The sequence below is a fragment of the Myotis yumanensis genome, unplaced genomic scaffold (genome assembly GCF_028538775.1).
Source record: "Myotis yumanensis isolate MYYU_CA2020_CCGP unplaced genomic scaffold, mMyoYum1.0.hap1 SCAF_9, whole genome shotgun sequence".
NCBI classification, from domain to species: domain Eukaryota; kingdom Metazoa; phylum Chordata; class Mammalia; order Chiroptera; family Vespertilionidae; genus Myotis; species Myotis yumanensis.
The window spans coordinates 62,281,998-62,306,483 of NW_027223760.1; the positions used below are offsets into that span (position 1 = coordinate 62,281,998).

The 24,486-nt window shown below is 42.0% G+C and overlaps 1 protein-coding gene across 6 annotated transcripts in view; it reads right to left on the reverse strand.

Moving 5' to 3' along the window:
• The window catches only part of OSBPL3 (oxysterol binding protein like 3), a 143,794-nt gene that overhangs the window by 111,642 nt on the left and 7,666 nt on the right, over positions 1 to 24,486 (reverse strand). The window contains exon 2 of one of the 6 annotated variants that reach the window (XM_070424445.1): positions 15,464 to 15,583. The exons of the other annotated variants lie outside the window; for them this stretch is intronic. The gene's annotated coding sequence lies outside the window, so the exon portion shown is untranslated. The remainder of the gene's footprint in view (positions 1 to 15,463; positions 15,584 to 24,486) is intronic. 6 annotated transcript variants of the gene reach the window in all.

A 24,486-nucleotide genomic window follows, 5' to 3' on the forward strand; every position in this document is an offset into this window, starting at 1 on the left:
TACTGTGCATAATTCTATAAAATTTCATCTCATATATTCATGTAACCACAGCCACAACAACCAAGATACAATATTGGTCCATCACCATGAAAAACTAAAAGAGAACCTTTTGCAGTATTAGAAATGTTCTCTATCTTGATCTGAGTGACGGTTATGCTATTCACTCAAGATTTATTCAATTTAAAATATAAGTTATGATCAAATTTAAAAGAATAATGAGGCTCTATCGGTTGACATGGACACTTATTCAAAACTAGAGGCCCAGCGCATGAAATTCATGCACGGGTAGGGTCCCTAGGCCTGGCCTGTGATCAGAGCCTATCTTCCCAGGCTGCTGGCAGCCTCCCCCCCGCCCCGCCCCCACCACCACCGATCGCCCTCTGTGTGTGGGGCGACTGGCAGGCCTTTGGGCCCTGCTCACTTGCACACCCCTTGGCCTGGCACCACCCGCGTCCATCGCCACCCACCCCTGGTTCCCCATTCCCCATTGGGCGATCAGAGCCGGATGGCCGGAGGAGGTACTGAGAGGTTGACCGGCAGGCCCCCATTGGGCTGTAGGGGCCTGCGGGCTGGGGGCAGCTCCTACGTTGAGCATCTGCCCCCTGGTGGTCAGTGTGCATCATACCGACCGGTCGTTCTACCGTTGGGGTCAATTTGCATATTACCCTTTTATTATATAGGATACTAAATAGTCCATCTAAGTATAGACATTTTTCCATTCAACTACTATAATGAATACATAGCTATACATAAAGGTAAGAGCTCTCTCCCAGGCATCACATCGCTTCTTTTGTTTCCTGGATTTAGAACCTTCACCGGCCTCTTCTCTGTCCCATGATAACCCACAGGTTCCACACTGATGGTTGTCAGAGTGGAAAGGTCCTGGTACCAGGTCTCATCTACTTAACAAGCAAGCATCCAGAGTCCCTGAAATGTGAAATCGGGATAAATGCAAAGTGCAGAAGTTTCTATGGTGATGGCCAGGTTTCTTCCTTTTAAGGTGCAAGTCTCCAGCTCCTTTTCTAAAGCCTTTGAGGCTAGATATATTTACAATTATTTTTTGTTGATTTTAACCTTAGAAAGGTAATCTGGCATGCATATCAGATAATAACAGGTCCCAAAGGACCTAGGACAGCACCTCATAGCTAGCCAGATTCATATTTTTATAACAAAATGTATGAACATTTTCTATTAACTTGAACAAAGACCAAAAATTGCTTCATGTCAGTTAGGGTCAGACTTTGCCATCTAATGAGCTATAAACAAACAAAGAAAACCTACTGCTATTCAGATTTCACAATTATGGTGAGAGACTGAATTACAAATAACTGTGCAGTGCTGGGCATAAGGAGGCGACCATTGCTACTGCTCCTTCTGCAAAGATAAGACGTGATGGCAGTGCCTGCTGGGAAGGCTGTTCTCGCTGTGGCTCCAAAGTGAACACTGTTTCAGGGGCCCGAAGAAACGTCCTAATGTAAGCTGTAGCCTCAGAAAAACTTCCCCCATGATGTACCAAATTCCCTCAATGCATTGGTCATTAGAAGTTCTATATGTCACTAATTCCTTACTGGAGTCTGTCCTGGCTGAGCGGCCCAGAGGTTTGTGATTTATGCCACTTCCATGGTTGGACTTGGGCAGCGCCATGCCCAGCGCTCCACAGTGATCTCCATTCTGGAGAACCTGGCCCTCTCATCCCACAGCGCCCTGGGTCAGACTGTAGCGAACAGGGACACAGAGCGAGACAAAATGCTCGGGTCAGAGGGGCAGAGTTACATATCTGCTTATTAACTAACAGGTCTAAAGGAAAAAGACAGGGAACATTTCGTTCTGTTCATTTTTTCAGTCATTTCATCTAAAACAAAAATAACAAGAAAAGTTTCTAGCTTCTAAATTGATCCCTCTTCTCCAAAGACCCTGAAGCAGGACATGCTTGCCCATGACATTCCTAGGACCCAGGTCTTGACCATCTGGTCTGGGATCTGGTGTTTAGTGATCATCCCCCCCAAAAAAAGCTTAAAAATACAACAGGAAGTGAGCAAAAATGAGCCAGAAACACATGGAATACATGCATACCCAGTGATGTAAATAAAGTAGTCTGAAAGTACATCTGTTGAAATACATGACTAAAAAAAATAGCCTAGGGAGAAAAATGAGGACATATGAGATACTTTCAACAATAAAGATTAAAAAAAGAAAGAAAACAGCCTGAAGGATAAAAATCGTTAGCAAGAGTTTGTCATGTATATTCCATTACTTATATATGACGTCAGTTTGCATTTGCACAGATTAGGAGTCAACACAACAAGACACACCTGTTTTGTATAGCTTGGAAGAAACAGCCCAATTATTAAAAAATAAAGTTTTACAATTGAGAGAGAGGAATCCTTTTCCTCTTATCGATAAATAGACAATGTCAGTTATATGCTCACCCTCTCGCAACAGTCACATGGATTTCCTACATTCCTGGGACTGGGATGGATTCACTGGGTACACCGTCCGTCACCTAGTCTGTTCCTTTTGGAAGACTTGTCTGTAGTGACACCTAAAAGTGTCATTATTTCCCCCAGTACTCACCCGACCTTCAAAATCACCCCTGAAACAAAGCACCAAATTCATAACCGGAAATTTACCATCTCAAATCTTATCTCCATAGCCTCTATATTCGCTTTTGTGGAATATCTTGATGATGTAATCAGAGCATACTTTTCTAAGGACTCGATTAAACTACATAAGATCAGGGCTAACACTGTAACTCTATGCATTTCTCCAAGGAAAATTATCTAATACTAGAGGTCCGGTGCACGAAATTCATGCGGGGGGGGGGGGGGGGGGAGATTCCCTCAGCCCGGCCTGCAATGACACCAGCGTTTCTTGCCCTGGCCTCTGGCCCGAGGCCCCTCCCCTCCCTCCATGCAGCCAGGGCCCCTCCCTTCCCTCCCTCTGAGTGGCCAGGGTGGGGACGCTGGGCTCGCAGCGACGTGAGCCCAGCGTCCCTCACCCTGGCCTCCAGCCCGAGGACCCTCCCCTCCCCTCCATCCATGCGACTGGGGTGTGGACGCTGGGCTCGCGTTGCCAGGGTGACGCCGCCAGCATCCCGCCCCAGCCACTATGGGCGCCACCATCTTTGTTGCAGAGTGATGGCTAATTTATATATTACTCTTTTATTAGATAGGATTAGAGCCATGCTAAGAAACAGACTCAATTTGGAAAGAAATCAGGCCAGTAGAATTTAATAAAATGGAAATGTGGCTCTAAGAAGAGCTTTCACGTTCCCTGGAGCTGACTATCTTCTCCATGGCACACCTACACTGGGAGGGACTCCTGACAATGTCATGACCCAGAATAACTACTTTAACAGGCGTGACTTTGGCTGGTGCATTCTGAATCTTTCTTGACACTTATCGTTGTACTCCAGGGAAGGCAGTAGTCAGTTTACTTTGTGTTTCACGTTAAAAACGAATTAGAAAAGACAAGAATAGTTAACTTAAGAATCCTTTACTCAACAGTCTTTCCAACATAGACAAGAAACTATAAATAATCAATTATTTCCTTTAATATGCAACAAAAACAAACAAGGAGGAAATTTAAATTTGTCAATCTAAAGTCAAGAATAATTTAAGAAAATAATTTGCTTGGAGAGAAACCAAAGAGGAAAAAGTGATCTTGATCTTGAGGGATGCCTGGAGTCTTCGTATTCTAAAATACAACATTCTGGTTACAGAAGTAGATGCAGAAACACCTCCTCAATTTATCATGAGCCTGAGCAAGAGCATCCATTTCCTTACGTGAGTTACACTTGCCCGACTCCAACAGTGGTGATGCCAATGAGAAGAAACGCCAGATGTTAAAAATGTCTTGGCAACTCTGAAAAATTAAAAATCTCTATAAACCCAATTCCCTCTCCCTCCCCAAAAGAGAAGGCATGCCTGTCACCCTTCCATATGCTCTATTTCATCCAAAGGTTTGTAACACAAATTGGCATTTGTAATCTTCTCATTTGGCAAGGTAACAATGGCATTTTAAATGAAGGAACAATCTACATCTACATTATTGTCGAAAATATTTTTCGAACTATAAAACACAAAGCAATTTAATTCTGGCACAATGAGTCAATATCTGGCTTTTTTCCCTAACAAATTCCACGATAAGCTTTCTTCTTGTATTTGCGGAAGTAAATTTGTAAGCCAAAATAGCCACGCTGAGTATCTGATAAACTCCATCTAAGGCATTATTTGATAACTAGAGGCCCGGTGCACAAAATTCATGCACGCGGGGGGGGGGGGGGGGGCGGGTTGGGGGGGTGTCCCTGAGCCCGGCCTGCACCCTCTCCAATCCGGGACCCCCTGTGGGATCAGGCTTAAACCAGCAGTTGGACATCCCTCTCACAATCCAGGACCGCTGGCTCCTAACCGCTTGCCTGCCTGCCTGCCTGATTGCCCCTAACCACCTCTGCCTGCCTGCCTGATCGCCTCTAACTGCTCCCCAGCCAGCCAGATCGCCCTTAATTGCACCTCTGTTGGCCTGATCTCGCCCCTAACTGTTTGCTCCCCTGCGCTGGCTTGATCTTGTCCCTAACCGTGCCTCTGTCTCGGCCCCCGCCACCGTGGCTTTGTCCAGAAGGATGTTGGATGTCCAGTCGATCCAGTCTAATTAGCATATTACCTTTTATTAGTATAGATAGCAAGGCAAAAGAAAATCCACTTCAATTCAAACCTAGCACCACTTCTCTTCCACATGACAATCCTTCCCTCCTTCAAGCAACTCTTCTTCTTTCCAGGCTGAACATCCCCGTTTATCTCCCACAGGATGGTTTCCAGCCTCTTCTACATCCCAGTCACTCCCCCAAGGACAGAATCCATTGTGAGCACGTGCTCTGCCCACCTAACGTTGTGCCCTGTATCTATTCTTTCAACAAAGGCTAAGCGAGCACCGGGTATCATTCTAGGTTCTGGAGATACACCAGTTTCAAAGTCGCTGCTCTCTGGAGGCTTAGCATCCAGATCAATGCCCAACACAAAGTAAGCACTCACGAAATATTTTTTAAGACCACACTCATAAAACGTAGTGCCTGAATTTAAAAACAATGATCCCAAATGTGGTTTATCGTGCTGAAAGCAGCACACTCAGACACGCAGCAACGGATAAGAGAAAACTAGAAGTATGCACAAGGCTGAAAGCGGAGCAGTCTAGAGTGTCTTTGCGACTCACTGTATATCTCAATGACACAACTGTATTAATCACAAAAGGAGATATAAGAAGTTCATTGTTCATAAGAGGTCCAAATTATGTTTACACTCTGTTAAAAAATGTAGTTAATACATTCCAGAGACATGCAAGACAGCTGATTTAAAATATTTTATTTCTTAGCACTTGTTCCTATTGTTATGTAACAAGTTACATTAGTAACTTTAAGCAACTATTTAATTTGGCTCATAATTCCGGGGAGGGGTCAAGAATTTGGGGAAAGGGTGGCTGGGTAGTTCTGGTGTGGGGTCTCTCATGTGCCTGCAAAAACATTTAGTGAGTGCTTCCTGAGTGTTGAGCATTGTTCTAGGTGCTGGGTGAGAGGCTAAGCTTCCAGAGAGCAGCGACTTTGAACTGATGTACCCCCAGTTCCTAGAATAACACCTGCTGCTCACTTAGCCTTTGTTGAAAGGATAGATACAGGACATAGGTTAGGTGCCTGCGATCAGGTGCCAGGTGGAGCTGGAATCACCTGAAGACCCAACTGGGTGGGTGTCCAGACGGCTCCTTCGAAAAACTGGTCGGTGATGCTGGCTAATGGCTGGCAGCTCAGCTGGGGCTGTGGACCATGCCTCTCCTGCATGGCAGTCCCAGGGTAGTCACATTTCTCTATGGCAGCTGGCCTCCCGAGCTAGGACCCCAAGAGAAGCAGGCAGAAGGTGCACAGCCTTTTTTTTTTTTTTTTTTTAAATATATTTTATTGATTTTTTACAGAGAGGAAGGGAGAGAGATAGAGAGTCAGAAACATCGATGAGAGAGAAACATCGATCAGCTGCCTCCTGCACATCTCCCACCAGGGATGTGCCCGCAACCCAGGTACATGCCCTTGACCAGAATCGAACCCGGGACCCTTCAGTCCGCAGGCCGACGCTCTATCCACTGAGCCAAACCGGTTTTGGCAGGTGCACAGCCTTTTATGACCTGGTGTTGGAAGTCATGGCGTCCTTTCCACCATATTCTAGTGGTTGAAGCAGTCACAAGCCAACTCATATTCAAGAGGAAGGTATACACTAGTAGACATACCTATCAGTGTAGGAGAATTTCTGGCCATTTTAAAAAAAAACTGCCACAGTTCTTAAAAGGGTAAGTTTCAATGACTTCAACAGTGTGGTATACTGCCTTCCAGCTATGAGTCATTATGAGGAAAATATTATCTGGTATTTTGTTCAGTCTAAATATCTTCTTTGGTTTAATAAGCTAAGCTGAGTTCATTGATTAGCTTAACAGGAGGGTCACAGAACAGGTTTTGGACTTTTGAACTCTTAAGTAACAAAAAGCCACACAGTCACAAGAGTCCTGCCCGCTTCTTAAGGCCAGGCTCCAGGCCCGCCTTGCCCACTGCAGGTGGCACTGATCTCGCCCGCCCTGCTCTGCTCACTTCCCTCCTCATCACACACTTTGGACTGGTGAGCTGTAGGAGCAAGTGGGTGGGGAGGGAGAACAATGAGAGAGACGCTGAGTCCATCTGTATCATCAGGTTTGTGAGGATAAGAACTTAATTCTTTCTCTTTCCCAAGCACCCAATAAAGATTTGCTGTTGGGCTTGTGCTCAAAGTAGAAAGGAGGAGCCTTACGGTTCCTTGTTCTTGCCCCATTCATACTTTTACATCACTGAACAAAGCAGACCATGTGTGTGCCAGGCGGCTGGACGGCTTGAGTTCTAGGGAGGCTAGGAGCTGTCTACAAAATAAGCCAGACAGAGGAGGGCAGCATATGATCTCACTAATGTGTGGAATCTAAAAAAAAAAACAAACAAAAAAAACAAGACAAAAGAATAAACAAAACAAAACTCATGGATACAGAGAACTTAGTGGTAAGTGGGGGTGGGGGTGATGAGTGCCGGGGATCAGGAAGTAGAGCACTTCCTGCTGTGAAATGAATAAATGAACAGGTCCCAGGGGTTGGGGACTAGAGTAATGGTATTGCAGTGATATTAGAAGGTCCCCAGGACAGTGGATCTAGAATGTTCTCATGACAAGAAAAAAAAAAAATTATAGCTTTTTATGGTGACAGAGGAGGGTCTTAGGTGTAGGACCAGGTAACTATTTTCAAATATCTGAAGTATTGCTACACAGAAGACATCAGACTTCTTCTACTTCAGAAGGCATGTGGGTAGAAGTTAAAAATAAGCAGATTCACCTTATCATTTAAAAAAAGAACCTTCCGGCCCTGCCCAGGTGGCACCGTTGGTTGGAGCGTCGTCAGTTATTTCTAGGTCTCAAGTTTGTCCCTTGCAGCTCTCACATTCTCAGACTCCAAGGGACCCCCTTCCTTTATCTACCACAATGAGGCTGACCTCATCAAAGGAGAGGTGCAAACTGCCGCTTTCTCCCGAAGCTTAGTGATCCATCTCACCAAGAAGTTCTAGTGTATAAAACTGAACCATTAAATTGTCAGTGAATGCCGGACCAGGCCTGATGCCACAAGTTGGGGAGTGTTGGGTTTCAATCCGATGATAATCACAATAATAAATTCACTCCACAGAGACACAGCCCACCTGGAGAGCCTGGCCTTCCTGGACTATTTAAACGACGCTCTATGCTTAAGAGAATGTTTGTAAAAATCATCCATTTGGAATTTACAATTTGTTTTTCCCCACAGAAATGCTATTATGCATGATTAGGTTCCTAAGCCAGGCCATTAAAAGTATTTATTCTGTCAAAGCATGAGGTACCAGCACAAAAGTGCCTGAGGAAACATAACTTGGCCATACTGCATGTTTTTGTGTGTGTGTGTGTGTGTGTGTTTTTACCAGAGAAAATATTTAGTAATGCAATCAGGGCTCCAGGAACAAATATTCACCCACCTTGATATGTACACATGGATGCATACAGACACACATACTGATGACAGGGGGTTTCTCAAGAATCAAAATGCCTGCAGCGATGTTCACTTAAGTCCTTGTCACAAAAAAGAAAAGTAAACTCATCAAAGCTCTCAAAGGCAAAGGTAGAAACAATTTAGTTTGACACACAAAACAGCTACAACTTCTTGGCCAAAGATAATAGGAAAGAAAGAGGGCCATTCAGAACAAGTTTGCTCAGGACTGAAGTGGTTGTGTAATTTGGAACTCAGATCACCAAAAGGCATGGCTTCAAGTCAATGCCTAACAGATGAAAGTCAAGTTGCAAAATAACAAAGTCCAAACCTGAGCTGCAAAAAATTCAGTTTCATATTTATATAAAGCTAAGTCTTAAATCTTAGTTAATAGATAAAAGATGCATTTACATGAAATTGTGTCAAAGCCCCACAATTAATATTTTTTTCATTTAATATTTAAGCAACAGCCACCACCACTACCACCCCATAAAAATAATGACTCTCCTAATATTTGAAAATCATATATTTCATAAGGGGTTAATGCTTAAAACATATAAAGAACTCATATGAGTCAATAGCAAAATAACAAAATCTGATTAAAAATGGACAGAGGAGACCTAGCCAGTTTGGCTCAGTGGATAGAGCGTCGGCCTGCGGACTGAAGGGCCCCGGGTTTGATTCCGGCCAAGGGCACATGCCCGGGTTGCAGGCTCGATCCCCGGTTGGGGGCGTGCAGGAGGCAGCCAATCAATGATTCTCTCTCATCATTGATATTTCTATCTCTCTCTCCCTCTTCCTTCCTCTCTGAAATCAATAAAGAAATATATATTTTTTTAAATGGACAGAGGACATGAATAAACACTTATACAAAGAAGACATACAAATGGCCAATGGGTACATGAAAAGGTGATCAACATCACCATCATCAGGGACATGCAAATTGAAAACACAATTGGATAACACCCCATGCCTGTTAGAATAACTAGTATCAAAAAGACCAGAAACAACAGTGTTGGTGTAGATGTGGAAAAAAGGGAACCTTTGTGCACTGTTGATTAGAATGCAAATTAGTGCAGCCACTATGGAAAACAGTTTGAACGATCCTCAAAAAATTAAAAATAGAACTACCATATGATCCAGCAATTCCACTAAGGAGTATTTATTTAAAGAAAATGAAAACACTAGCTTGAAAAAATACATGCACCCCCATGTTCACTGCAGTATTATTTATAAGACATGGAAATAATTTAAGTGTCCATCAACGGATGAATGGATAAAGTATATATGTGTGTGTATAGGGGTGGTGTGTATACACATACACACACACACACACACACACATTTTCTGTATCCATATATGTATACATACATATATATATATACATATATATGTACACACATATATACATATACAGTATATATCTAATAATAAAAGCTTAATATGCTAATGGGCTGTAAGGGAAGCCCGGGTCCCGGGTGCCAGAGGGAAGCGGGTGACAGCAGCTGGGGGAAGGAAGGCCTACTCTTGCATGAATTTCGTGCATCGGGCCTCTAATGTATACAATAAAATAATATTCAGTGATAAAAAAGAAGAAAATCTTGCCATTTGTGTTAACATGAATGAACCTGGAGGGCATTATGTTAAGAGAAATAAGTCAAAGACAGACCAATACCATATGATTTCACTTGTAAATGGAATCTAAAAGAAAGAAGAACGTAGGTCATAGATACAGAGAGCAGACTGGTGGTTGCCAGAGGTGGAGGAAGGGGACATGGGGAGGATGGGTAAAGGAATCAAAAGGTACAAACTTCCAGTTATAAAATAAGTAATGGGGATGTAATGTACAGCATAATGACTGCAGTTAAAAATACTGTGTTGCAGATCTGAAAGTTGCTAAAGGAGTAAATCTTAAAAGTTGGGGCAGGAGGGGAGGGAAAGAGGGGAGGAATGAGAGGGGAGGAAAGGAAATCTCTCCTGACCCTAATTATTGATGACTGTGGTATCAGGGAATAGAATGTGGGGAAGAGAAATATGAAGAAATTCGGGATTGTAGAAGTAGATTGTCAAAGGAATCAATCAAAATCTTATATAAAAATCGTGGTTTTGTTGTTGTTGTTGTTGTTTTGGGGGGCGTTGTTGTTATTAATCCTCGCCCGAGGATATTTTTCCATTGATTTTTAGAGAGGAGGGAGGGGAGACAGAGAGAGAGAAACATCGATATGAGAGAGAGACATCGACTGGTTGCCTCTCGCACATGCCCCAAGGACGGAGCCTGCAACAGAGGTATGAGGTAAGTACCCTTGACCAGAATCAAACCCAGGACCCTTCAGTCCATGGGCTGACGCTCTATCCACTGAATCAAACCGGCTAGGACTAAAAATTGTTTTTTAATGGCCTAACATAAGTGGGTCCTTCGGTGATCTTTTTCCACGTTTCTTGAAAATAAAATGCCTTTAAATAAAAGCAACTCCTTGTTCAAGTAAAAAGTAGGTCATAATTACTTTTTCCATTATGCATAGAGGATTTATATTTAATTTCATATCTCTTCTGGTCAAAAACAAAGGGAAAAATTAAAAGTAAATGCAAACCAAAAAGGTCACTCAGTAATATTAAATATATACACAGAGGCCATGACTATGAATGCAAATATTAAAAAAACAACAACAACAACAATTTCCAGGAAGGAAATTTGGCTTACAAAAGCCAGAAGACTATTAGTGTTTATGACCTAAACTTTATTATTGTGTACACACACACACACACACACATACACACACAGTGATCTGTCTTGTTCTTTTCCCTAAATCCCCTAATTTATTGGAAAAGATGTAAGAATTGAACTTAAAGAGTTCAATATTCTTTTCATCACTGTTCTCTTCCATGTAAGGGCTGACAAAAAGCACCACAGGGGAGAAACCTGTATTAATTATCCTCAGGGTTTGAAAGAAAAGCTCTTTATTAATTTTAGTCTAAACAAATACAAAACAAAACACTCTAGACATAAACCTGCTGCAAAAGCTCTCAGAAATCAGACATAACACCCACAGCACATCTTGCAGCTTGAATGAATAAACACTTCCAGAGAGACCTCAAATGTTTTCATCATTTTTAAACAAAAAAGGGAATCATTTTATTCAAGTATGAATGAGACTATAGAGAGCTTTTGTACCACTGATAATACTTCTTGGGGACACTCTTAACTCACCAAATAAAAGGAAGAACAGGAGGGAAGGTGGAGGGGCCTCCTCCTGCCATTCTTTCATGCTTTGAAAAGGGAGCTCAGACAAGGATAAAGTCTTAGAATGTAATTGTCAGGATGCACTAGAACTACCCAGGCCCCAGAATGACACATAAAATTCCATGCGACAAAACTAATATTTGATTTGGGTGAAGATCAGAAATAAGGAAAAGAATTTAAAAAGCTAAGCAAACATAAGTAGTTCAACCTCCGTTCAAACAGGCCCATAGGCTCAAGATTTGCCTTATGTCATTACCATGACCATGTTCCTGGTTATCTGGTCTACCTGGTGTCTGCCCTGGGCCTCACTGCAATGCACTGTAGCAGACTGAAACCTCAGAAATCTCAGAAGATATAGTCTAATATTGCATGTCTGAAAAAATAATTTTTAACATCCTTAAACAATACATGAAATTGGATGAAATTTTAGGTGTTGCTCTACTGTTAAGAAACGCCTCATATGAGCCACCTCAAGAAACTCGATACTAAATTTTTTTATCTAGTTCAAGGTAATTCATGCCAGGCACATGTATAGTCATAGACAAAGTCCCACAACATTCTTAACTCTGTGTCTTACATCAACCCTCAGGAGATTATGGTTGGGTAATGTCCAGGATTCCCCAGCCCTAACAATCTGCAAGCCATTAAATAAGTACCATGGGGGTTCCCCAGATTTAAAACATTTCCCCACCCAATTCCCTTTCCCCTCCTCCATATCACCTAACACAACTCTGGGCTTTTTCTAACGTAATGCTGTACTTGCCTTAAAAGATAAAAAGATTAAAACCTTCACTGGAGTAATTTTGCTTTATCACTAATGGTTCAGGCAACTCATCTACAGCTCAATTCCCAGTACCATTTGTCAGCTCTGCCAGGGAGTTAGTCCTTATGTTCCCAAACCAAGCACCTTTTTCCTGAGGTGTCTTTCAGAGAAAATTACACCAGCAAGTTCTAATTTCCTGTCCCTGCAGGAAAGGTTGCTCAGAACTTGGGCTTAAATGTCTCTTACTAAAGTAGTGGTGGCAGCTGAATTATAACCAGATTTTCAACCTTTGTGTTGCATAGAAAGTGCTAATAAACTTCAGAAATCACTGAACTTCAGCTATTATTATTCGGTACATACTCATTAAGCCTAAAAACAGGCTAAATTTTGCCTTTTGTCTTCTTAATAAAATTACAGTCAATTAAACCATTTCTTAAACAATACACTTGATGTTCCCCAATCTAATATCAGTCACCGAAAGATTTTGTGCAAAGTGCTTAAGTACCCAAATCTCAGCTTCCTCATTTGTAAAACAGAAATAAAAAAAATGCTTCCTCAGTTGGTTATTGTGAAAATAAAAGGAGGGAATGAATTTAAAAGAATTTTATGAACCCTAAGAGATTATGCGAAAGTATAACTGTTAGACTGTGATTCAAAATCCTCTATGATCTTATTTCCTATTTGGGGGGTAGAGGGCAATTTTATTTATTTTGATTAGGTAATACATTTATAGGATTCAAAATGTAAAAGTTGCAAAAGAAGAGTACAGAGACACTCTCCCATTCCTTTCCATCAGCTACCTAATTTTCCTCTCAGGAAGCAACTGATGTTCAATTTCATGTTTATTTTGAGATACATGTGCATTTTCCCCCAATTTTTACACAAATGCTATCATCTATTCCCTGTTTGACACCTTCGCTTCTCCAGTGTAAGACTGTGTCTTGGAGATGGTTTCATACCAATGTGTTGACAGAGAGGGAGCTCCCTCATCCTTTTCACTGGCTGCACAGGAAGCCCCTGAATGGAGGCACCGTCTCCCATTTAGGTTATTTAGGTTATTTCCAATCTCTTACCATTATAGTCCTCTGTTCATGCATGCGCTATTTATAAGGTACATTTCTAAGAGAATTGCTGGGTCAAAAGTATACATATTTTCAATTTTAAAAGATTGCTAGATTGTCATATATATATATATATATATATATATATATTGATTTCAGAGAGGAAGGGAGAGGGAGAGAGACAGAAACATTATGGGTGTTTCATAGAGAACCATGGATCAGCTGCCTCCTACACGCTCCCCAGTGGGGATCCAGCCTGCAACCCAGGCATGTGCCCCCAACCGGAATTGAACCCAGGACCCTTCTGTCAGCAGGCCAGCGCTCTATCCTGCTTGTGGGCTCGATCCCCAGTAGGGGGCATGCAGGAGGTAGCCAATCAATGATTCTATCTCATCATTAATGTTTCTATCTCTCTCCCCCCTCTCCCTTCCTCTTTGAAATCAATAAAAATAAATAAATAAATATCTGTAATTTTAATTGCATATGTCCCTTAAACTTCCAAAGCAATGTTGTAAGTCTAGTGAGGGGGTTAAAATAAAGGTAAGATCTGGAGACTTGTTCTTTGGTCTAAAAGTTCATATCGCAACATAAAAAATGCTAATAAAATTCTTATTTTGAGTTCTTTTATTTAGTGTTGTTTAACTCTGAAATTGTGGCTGTGACTTATATGACTAAGGAACATAACTAAGATCAAAGTATTTTTTTAAGTGAGGTATTAATCTCCAATAAACTCTGGAAAAAGTGATCAACTTCTTTAGTAATCAAGGAAATGCAATTAAAATCACAAGATAGCATTAGCATCCAACAGAATGGCTAAAATGAAAAAGACAGACACTGTCAAGTACAGATGTAGATGAACTAGAACTCATATACCGCTGGGGAAAGTTGGTACAACCACTCTGGAAAAGGGCGTAAATCAACAAAAGCTACACATTTTGCCAACCCTGTGCCCAGAAATTTTACTCCTAGGTCTACAGTCGATAAAGACACACACATTCACCAGAAGCTATGTACGAGAACATTCATAGCAGCATTAACTGTAATAGCCTAAATTGGGGAAAACCCAAATGTTTATCAACAGTAATGAAAAAACAAATGCTGGTATTCAGACAAGGGAATTCTAACAGCAAAGGGAACAAACAAAATCCAACATCACACCAAAATATGAGCAAATCTCACAGACCCAAAGAGTCATTTAAGTTACAAAAACAGGCAAAGCTAATCTGATGGTGTCACAAGTCAGGGGACCCCTTAAGGGTAGCCATAGGGACTGGGGACGATAAAAGGAAGCTTCTAAGGAAGTGGTAATATTCTGTTTCTTGGTCTGCATGCCGGTTACATACATGCGCTCATCTTATGAAAACTCATTAAACTACACATTTCTGCTGTGTATTCTTTCCTGCATGTGAGTTACATTTCAATAAAAAGTTTACCTAAAATAAAAGAGAAGCGATCGGCTGAACCTCCAAAAGAAAATATATTTCTTTTAAAATACCTTTCATGAATAAATGTTTTTAAATGTCATAGTGAGCACTAGCTACTTGCAACCCAACTGCCTTGCACTGGGTTGACCCAAGAGCCTGCTACTAACAAGAGGTCCCAGAGAAAGCAATGATCTATTCTTGAAGCCATGCAGAGGCCACCCATGGTATTCAGAATTGTTTAAGAAAGAAAGGAGGTGACCACAGGAGATCAGCTATAGGGAACCAGCAACGATTGCAGGAAAAGATGAAAAGACACAAAACCTTTTTTAAATGGTACCAAAATAGCAATTACTCTTAAATAAGCTTTCTGTTCTGCTACTAAAAAAAAAACCACACACCCAAAGCTATTTATTCCAATGTGCCTCAGCGCCCACCTCCCCTCCCACTATTATTTCAAACACTGCACAACAGACAAAGAAAGAGAGTGTCATGGAAGTAGTAATTAATGGCAAATGCAGGTGTCTGAATAGAGGGAAACCAAGGGAAATGAAACACAAACCCTTCCACCTCATTAGTCTTCTAAAAATATTCTCATAATATCAAGGCATGCCTTGCTTAGGTAATATATGAATGAATGAGCAACCTGATCAAAACGGTTTTTGTGAACCTCAACCATAGCCCAGATACAAACACTTTGGAGATTTAAAAAAAGGGGTGGGGGAGAGGAATGATGGCACTGAACTAGTCAAGCAATGCTTCAAATAAACACAGAAATGGACAAAATGAAATCAATGTATAGTAAGCTCAATTATCTGTACCAATGGAGACAGACTTTTAAGAATCTTTTCTATTGGGCTGTGGAATGTAGAAATAGCAGGCACTTTGAGACTGATGAACAGACCCAGACACTTACTCTCCTCTGCACTTGGCATTAATTCATTTATAACTTGATCTCCGTTGGGCTCAAATGGAAAAGATCTGAAGTCTCCGCAACCACCAGAAGGAGATGACTTTGCAGCCAACTTTCAATGTCCTATTGTGAAAGGAGATACCAAAGAGATGATTAACTGAAATTCACAGATAATCCATCTCCGTTCATGTTGGGCAATGTACAAAACTGGTTTTGCACAGAAACATCACTAAGTAAGGAGCTCCCTCAGAAAGAGATAAGTAAAAAAGATGTTGTCAAGGTTTTATTACACCTCATCTTGTCCGCCTTCAGGCAAAGGTGCTAATAAATGGTGAAATTTGCAGAAGGCAGGTAGAAACCATGAAAACAAGCAAGAGATCTGAAAGATCAAACTTTCAATTAAATTTTTTAAAAATCTGGAATAAGTAATTCTTCACTCATGAAACGATAAAAAATGATTATTCTCGCTTACAGAAGGAAGAATTAGAGTTAACTACCAATGATCTGAGCTAGAAATGGAATTAAGGAAAAAAGGAAGATTGAAAATTACCTCCTTTATGAAAGCAGATTTATTAAAGGCATCTATGCTGACCATTTAGCCATAACCAAACATAAATTGTCTAACACTGACCTGGTTAAACAAGTTTAAAGAGAGGATCACCACATCTAGCTAAGAATAGCTGAAATTAGCCTTGAAATTAGAAATAAAACAGCAAGAAGACCACTTGCTGAGGAGCCGAAAAGGGCTGGCAGTCGGGTTAGTACATTAATCAGAGTAACTACTTCCCTCTAGAATAGTGATGGCGAACCTAAGACATGCGTGTCAAAGGTGACACGCGAACTCATTTTTTTGGTTGATTTTTCTTTGTTAAATGGCATTTAAATATATAAAATAAATATAAAAAATATAAATCTTTGTTTTACTATGGTTGCAAATATCAAAAAATTTCTATATGTGACACGGCACCAGAGTTAAGTTAGGGTTTTTCAAAATGCTGATACACCGAGCTCAAAAGGTTCGCCATCACTGCTCTAGAAGAACTCACAAAATAAATGAGTGGCTTGGGGAGGGACTAAATAAACAAATGCATGGATAGCTTTAGAGCTGAGCATTTACTCACTCATCAGGCATTGACTCTGAGTGTTCACAACACTGCAAAGGAACAACATCCATTATTTTTGTCCAGCCAACTCATCCTTCTGCCACTCAATCTTCCTGTGAGAAACTATCCCTTCCCGACCCCGGCCTGGCCAGTGATGGCCCCTATGATTCTGTCCCCAGTGATTGGTTCAGGGTTAGGGGCATGACCAAAGACAGGGACAATCAGAGGCAACAGCATCTGCAGAATAGTAGGAAAGAGGCCGATAGCTTATGACAGGTAACCACACAGCGAAAGCTTGCCTGAGAAGGAAACCAGATGAAAACAGGCCAGGAGATGATAAGACACAAGGCCTTGATGACATGAGTTGAACACCTAGATCCAGCCATGCCTGAAGGTAGGCCTACTAATAGACGTTTTAGCAACATAAGCCAATAAAATTTTCTCTTAAATAGTCCTGAAGCTGGATAGGTTTCTGTTATTTGCAAACAAAATATCCTAATACATCACTGTTTCCTTTAAAGAGGTTTATTCCTTTAAACCTCTTTAAGGAGTAATTCTTCAGCCAGAGCACCCACCTTCAATTATAAACAGATCAAAAAATATATTTTGAAATGGAACATCTAAGAAGCAAATATGAAATAAGTTTGTCCTTTGTTATTCCCTGCATCTGCCGATGACTGAATTATTTCCTCCCACAAAAGAAAATGAGCTTCTTGGTGTAATTAACTAGGCACACCAGATCCTTACACAGGTCGTTTAGGCCTTGTCTGTCCGGCTCTGCCTTGTGGAGGATCCCAGAAGTTTATAGGGGTTTGAATGAACCATTCTGCCTCCCCCATGGAAAGGAGGAAACCCCAAATAAAAGGTGTGTGGATTCTACAAGTCTCCCTCCTGGCCCCTTCCCAACAAAACAGAGGCCAGGCATGTGGTGAAACCTCAGTTACAACATGCAGATGTCAGCAGTCACTTCTGTGGATTTTGCACTCACTTACCATTACAAAGCCACATTCTGATAGGAAAACACAGACTTACTGTAGGAATCTGACCAGCAGTCTTTGTCCCTTTTTGCTGTATCCGTCCTGAGTAGACGGTAGCATATCCAGTTGAATTCACATCTGATTGCCTAGGCACACGGTGTGGGTGGGTGAGGGGAGTATGCGGAACCAGGTTCTGAATGGCAGAATTTGACAGCATACTACAAGTCCAGGGACCAAGACCTGGACGGGGTCATGGCCCCGGCTTTGCTAACAACTACATGTGACCTTGCATAAACCATTTCACCTTTCAAGGTGCCAATTTCTTTATTTTTAACAGGTGACAGGTTAGTGTTTTTCACTGTGGGAGGTGACTCAGGTAGTGGACGGTGAAATCAATTCAGTGGCTGCAGACCAATATTAAAAATATGATTCTAGGGCTCAGACAGGAATTACACAAGATGAGACTTTAAAGCAGCGGTTCTCAACCTGTGGGTCGCGACCCCTTTGGAGGTTGAACGACCCTTTCACAGGGGTCGCCTAAATACATCCTGCATATCAGATATTTACATTACGATTCATAACAGTAGCAAAATTACAGTTATGAAGTAGCAACAAAAATAATTTTATGGTTGGGGGTCACCACAACATGAGGAACTGTATTAAAGGGTCACAGCATTAGGAAGGTTGAGAACCACTGCTCTAAAGCATCTTCTTGTGCCAGAAAATAAGGATGTACAGGCGCTTCAAACACCGACAACACTGGGCTATGTCAAAGGGACACAGGAGTCAACTGAAAAAGCTCCTACTAGTCAAATCTGGAAGAACTACAGCACTGAAATAAATAAAAGGCTATTGGATTATAACCCACATAAATATCCATACTGATACACTGACTGATTGAATAAATAAACAGAGGAGGATAGACAAACCTACATAGTAAGTTATGTAGATACTCTGCCCCTTTGAGGAAATGGAACGTAACTTCCCAACCCTTTGGTGTGGGCTGCACATATTGGGCTGGGAAAAGAATAACCTGACAGTGCAGAAACCTGACCAACACTGTCTCAGCCAGGGATCAAGGTCAACATCGGCAATGATAAAGCATGTTAACAGTATGTACCCTCAACATGATGTGATGAGAATGGCACTTTACCTCTGTGGTTTTCCTCCCCCAAATCCATAACCCTAATTTTTTTTATTATTACTGATTTTGGACAGAGAGAAAGGAAGGGAGAGAGGAACATCAACATGTTGCTCCACCTATTCATGCATTCTTTGGTTGACACTTGTATGTGCCCTGACCGGGGATGGAACCTACAACCTTGGCATATAGAGAGGACTCTCCAGCCAACTGAGCTACCTGGCAAGGGCCCCATAATCCTATTCTAGTCATGAGAAAAACATCCGACAAATTCCAACTGAGGGATATTCTACAAACTATCAAGATCATCAAAAACAAGGAAAGCCTGAGAAACTGTGACAGCCAAGAAGAGGCTGATGAGATATGATGACTAAACAATGTTGAAGCCCGAATGGGGTCCTGGAATAGGAAAGGGACATTAGGTAAAAACTAAGAAAATCTAAATAAAGTATAGGCTTTCGCTGATCTATATATATAAAAGGCTAAGTGACCGACCATACGTCCGTACGCCCGACTGTCTGACCAACCAGTAAACATTGACTCGCGCGTGCTCATTACATATAAAGCTCTCACTGGTGCCAACTGTACGCGTGTGTTTCAATCTGTCATTGTCAATCGTGAATTTGGTTGTCTTTATTGACATTCTGAAGCTGAAAGAAAGCAGCATGGCCCTAGCCGATTTGGCTCATGGGATAGAGCGTTGGCCTGGGGACAGAAGAGTCCCAGGTTCGATTCTGGTCAAGGGCACGTACCTTGGTTGCAGGCACATCCCCAATAGAGGGTGTGCAGGAAGCAGCTGATCGATGCTTCTCTCTCATCGATGTTTCTAACTCTCTATCCCTCTCCCTTCCACTCTGTAAAAAATAAAATAAATAAAATAAATATATTTTCTTTAAAAAGCAGCATGGTAGACAGAATATGTAGGTGCAATCATCATGCTACTGAGAAATCTTAATAGTAAATGGGGTCTTTGTAATGGCACTAGATTTATTATCAAAAGATTGCAACCTAACTTAATCGAAGCTGAAGTATTAACAGGATCTGCGGAAGGAGAGGTTGTTCTGATTCCAAGAATTGACTTGGCCCCGTCTGACACTAGCCTCCCATTTAAATTAATTTGAAGACAGTTTCCCGTGATGCCAGCATTTGCGATGACTATTAATAAATCACAAGGACAAACTCTAGTCATAGTAGGAATATTCCTACCTGAACCCGTTTTCGGACATGGTTAGTTATATGTTGCTTTCTCTCAAGTTCAAAGAGCATGTGACGTTAAAGTTGTAAGTACTTCATCAAAAGGGAAAATAGTCAACCACTCTGAAAGTGTTTTTACTCTTAATGTGGTGTTCAGGGAGATATCAGAGTAAGTTTAATCAATTTATCAGTCACTGCTTTTATCAATGTTGTTTTTATATAATGTTTTTGTTGTTTTTATATTATGTCTTTGTTGTTATAGCATGTTGTTATTGTTTATTTATTATTCAATTTATATATTATTTTCATATACATTTTACTAATTTTCTTTCATCTCTGACACTACTATTAGAGAGAGGGCAAACAGCAATATTAAAATATTTCCTTTCAATGTGCACGAATCTGTGCACCAGGCCACTAGTAGTAATATATTAGTGTTGGTTCATCTAATTGTGACAAATGTACCTTACTAATGTAAGGAGAAACAAAGTGGGGAATACTCTATACTATCTTCACAGCCTTTCTGTGGGTCTAAAACTGTTCTAAAGTGAAAAGCTGTTTTAGTATGAAGAATGATTAACACAAACTTTGAGTGTTATCAGAGCACATGCTCTCCAAGCTTTTCACTAACGGTAAAGACAGGGAACACTAGGGCTAACTAAGGTCACAGGAAGAAAATCCAGGTACAAGTCTCAGCTCTGCCGTTTGCCCCTTGGGTAAGTCACTTCCTGACCCAAGGTCTTCATTCTGATTCTCCCCACCTTGCAACAAGGTCCATACCTATCCTGCCTACCCACAAGGTTTGGTTTGGTTTTGTGAGAAGCAAAGTAAATTAAAGTGATTTACAAATATGGACATGCTATATGAAATATGGGCGTTACGATAACCAAATTCTCTAGTTCTTCCCCTAAATCAGAGCGGGCTCGGGGCTGGTAGAGACTCAGAGTCTTTTGCCTACTGAACCAGCACCTGGATTTTCAAAGGGGTACCTGGACCAGCAGCATCCCCATCACCTGAGAACTTGTTAAACACACAGAATCGCGGGCCCCACCTGATCCACCAAATCAGAAACTCTGGGGTGGGGCCCAGGAATCTGTGGTTTTACAAGCCCTGAAGGTCATTCTGATGCTGCTGATGTGGAGACCACTACCCCAGAGAAACCCATCATGGACCGTGATAACTGTGAGTCCCACTCACCAGGCCACACTCCTCCAGCTGGCTCCCCGCCCAGCTAGCAATCACATGGCTCCCATTTCCTCCAGGACCCCCTTCCCATCTAGTACCACTTGGCTAATGCTACACGACTCCTGTGAGAGAGAAGAGGAGAAACAGTACTCCCCTTGGGGATGTGAGGAAATTCATGACGTGCTGAACCTCTGCATGAGGTAACTACCTAGTGCAAGTCCAAGAACATGGTTATTTTGCCCAACTAATCTGTGAAGTTCTTAGCAATGAGGGAAAATCGGGGCATCTCTCAGAAGCACACATCACACATTTACAAAGACCCAGATTCTAGCATCCTGTCCTTCTGGTCTCCCGGCATTTGTCAAAGACAAAGGTGTCTTAATCTGTGGATCAGGAGAGGCAGCTATCTCATCAACATCTACACCCAGGTACATCCACCAGCATGCATACTGTATGAAAATAAGACTTGCTCATGCCAGAGTACAAAAGAGGCTTCCAGGTCTGAAAGTAACAAGCAAATTGGAATGCCATTTTGGCCTGGGATCAAACTAGAAAAACAGGAATTACAAGGAGTATGAGCTAGTCGGCATGAAGAAGTTATGCTGTCCTTTTTCTGAACCATGTTTAGGCCACAGTTATTCTTTTCCTATCTGACTCCTCATTGTTGCTGTTATTCCTAATGGCACTCATACAACGAACTTAGGACTACTGTTGTAGTCTAGAGAAAGACTGTTGAAAAGCTAGGGTGAAATTTTAGCCTGTTTGTGCAACACGGGTATTTCCAAGGTAAAAGGACTGCTGATACAAGCACAATGTCTCTCTAAAGCATAGAGACGGGATTTATGTGTGTGTTGTAAGAGGAATATTACTTCTTAGCATAAGTCATAAATAAATCATGCACATAAAATATGTCAACAAATAATCATTTATTTATTCACCTCCACTCTCTTTATTCCCTATTCACCATCTTCAGGAAAATAGAGCTTCCAGCCCATAATTTACTGACAGATAAAGTGAAAAGAAGATGAACGATACACCACCAAAATAGGCAAATTCAGCTTGAGTCAAAAAGCCAACTAAGCGAGGGCGCCGGAAGTCAGGGCTGTGCAGTGGCTAGGTGCTCGCTGCACCTGCAGGCCCCTTTGGGGACCTTCAGGCAGTTGGGCCTCAGCAGGGCATGGGGGAGGGATCCACCTGGACCCCAGCTTCTTGCGACGCCCTTGGGGGGCTCCTGGCTATGTTCCCCAGCCTGGGAACCCCGGCGAAGGCAGGTATTACTAGAGGATCCACATACCACATTTCTTTCTCCCTCAGTGTGTGACATGATATGTAAACTCAGGTGTGAAGTCAGAGAAAACTGTGATATTGCTGGTATTATAACTGAAAACAATGAAGTGTGCTGGAAGACAGTCACAGACTGTGTGAGTGAGATCAAATCAGAAATAGCTAATGCCTGGAAGAGTCTTCGGTCACCTGCCATTTCTCTTGGCTTAATGAGGCTGATGTCATGTCTAGAACTGGGTGATCAATTCAGTAATGACTTAACTGTTCAACACTCTGCTGTCCTTGACCGGACTAGATGAATGTACTGAAAGTCTTAGCTGGCTCTCTGTGCACAACTTCTTACCTTGCGGGTTCGCATCGCCTCGGGAAATATTTCCAAAACAAACCTGAGTGGGTGCCATTGAAATGGGAATAACAACATTGCTTCCTGGGCATAAAGCCTTTGTCTGTAAATCTGTAATAATTACACCAAGAAGTGTGAAAACAAAGGCTACTTGTTGGAGAAAATATTCAATTGTTCTTCTTTGACACAAATATCAGCTATCAGTAGAAATATTTTCTGTGTGAATAGTGATTTTTGAAGTTATGGGACAATAAATGTTAGAAATGTCTGAGCTAGCTATTTCTCAACAGGTTTGTTGCCAGAACACAGGCTTCATAAAAAATCAACAACACACACCACTAAATCATCATCATTGGACACATAGATTCAGGAAATTTACCATTTAAAAGAGTCCTTCTCGGTCCTGGCGGGGTGGCTCAGCTGCTTACAGCATCATCCCCATACGCCAAGGTTGTAGGTTCAATCCCCAGTCAGGGCACATACAAGAATCAACCAGTGAATATACGTATAAAGAAGTGGAACAACAAATTGATGTTTCACTCTCTCTCTCCTTCCTCTCTCTCTCTCAAATCAATTTTTTAAAAACTCCTCAACAAACTGAAGGGTTCATCATTCCTTAAAATGCTATGCTTTGGCTCATCCTGCATCCTCTGCCTGCACTGTCCATTCTACCTAGCCTCCACTCCCTTCCCTCGTCTCAACCTTCCGTGTCCTTCAAGGCTTGGCACAAATGCCCACTTCCCTGCAAAAACATCTCCAGTCGCTCTTTCTGTGCTCCTATCGCCATAGAGTCAGAGGCACGGCTGGGATTGGATCCACATTCTTACTCTCTGACTCCCAGTCCTGTGCTTCCCACCACACAGGAGGGCCTTTTAGTCAACACTTGGCAGTAGAGGCCAAATGGCCAGCCTCCACCCCAGCTCCGACTCTTGTTCCCTTTGTGGCAGTGGGTAAACTACTTAAGCCTCTCTAGGCCTTTGATAGTCAAGAGGTTCTTTGGGTAGAAGCAACAGAAACCAATCTGGCAAATAAAACCAGAGAAAATGTATTGGAAAATAACAGTTTGAGGAACTGAAGGGAGGCTGGAGAAGCAAGCGGTGGCACAGCTTCAGGAGACCGCAAGCCAGACCACAACAACGTGGACTGAACAGGAACAGCCTGGTCAGGACACACCCTCGGCAGCAGAATCTGCATGACCCTCAGCATTGAACCCAGATTCCTACAAGAGGCTCACAGGGCCACCCGTGGCCACGGAGAATGGGGCCCTCGTTCTGGTCCCAACAGATCATATCCCAAGGCAAGGAGTGTCCTCAAATGGAACCTGGAAGGGTAAATGGATGTTGGACAACCAAAGAGCAAAGACTGTCATTGTTCTGCAGTCACCTTTAAAGGCGGGATGGTTCCCCATTCCCTAATGCTGCCAACAAGCTCCAAAGGAGTTCATTCTATGTACACTAACCATTTGCTTAAGGCAGCTCTGAACCTTCGAGAAAAACCCAAGTGGGTCTTCCCTTTATTCTCTGAGGTTTTCAAGTACCCCTAACTCACTTTATCTCAGCTGCTAGACATCTGAGCTATACCAGAATTGGAGCCAGCGAGTTATTAATTTTTTATTGATTTTAGAGAGAGGGCGAAAGTGAAAGAGGGAGGGGAGGGAGGGAGGGAGGGAGAAAGAGAGAGAGAGAGAGATTACTGTTCCATGTATTTAGACATTCATTGGTTGAATCTTGTATGTGCCCTGACAGGAGATGGAACCCGAAACCTTGGCATATGGGGAGGACACTCTGACCAACTGAGCT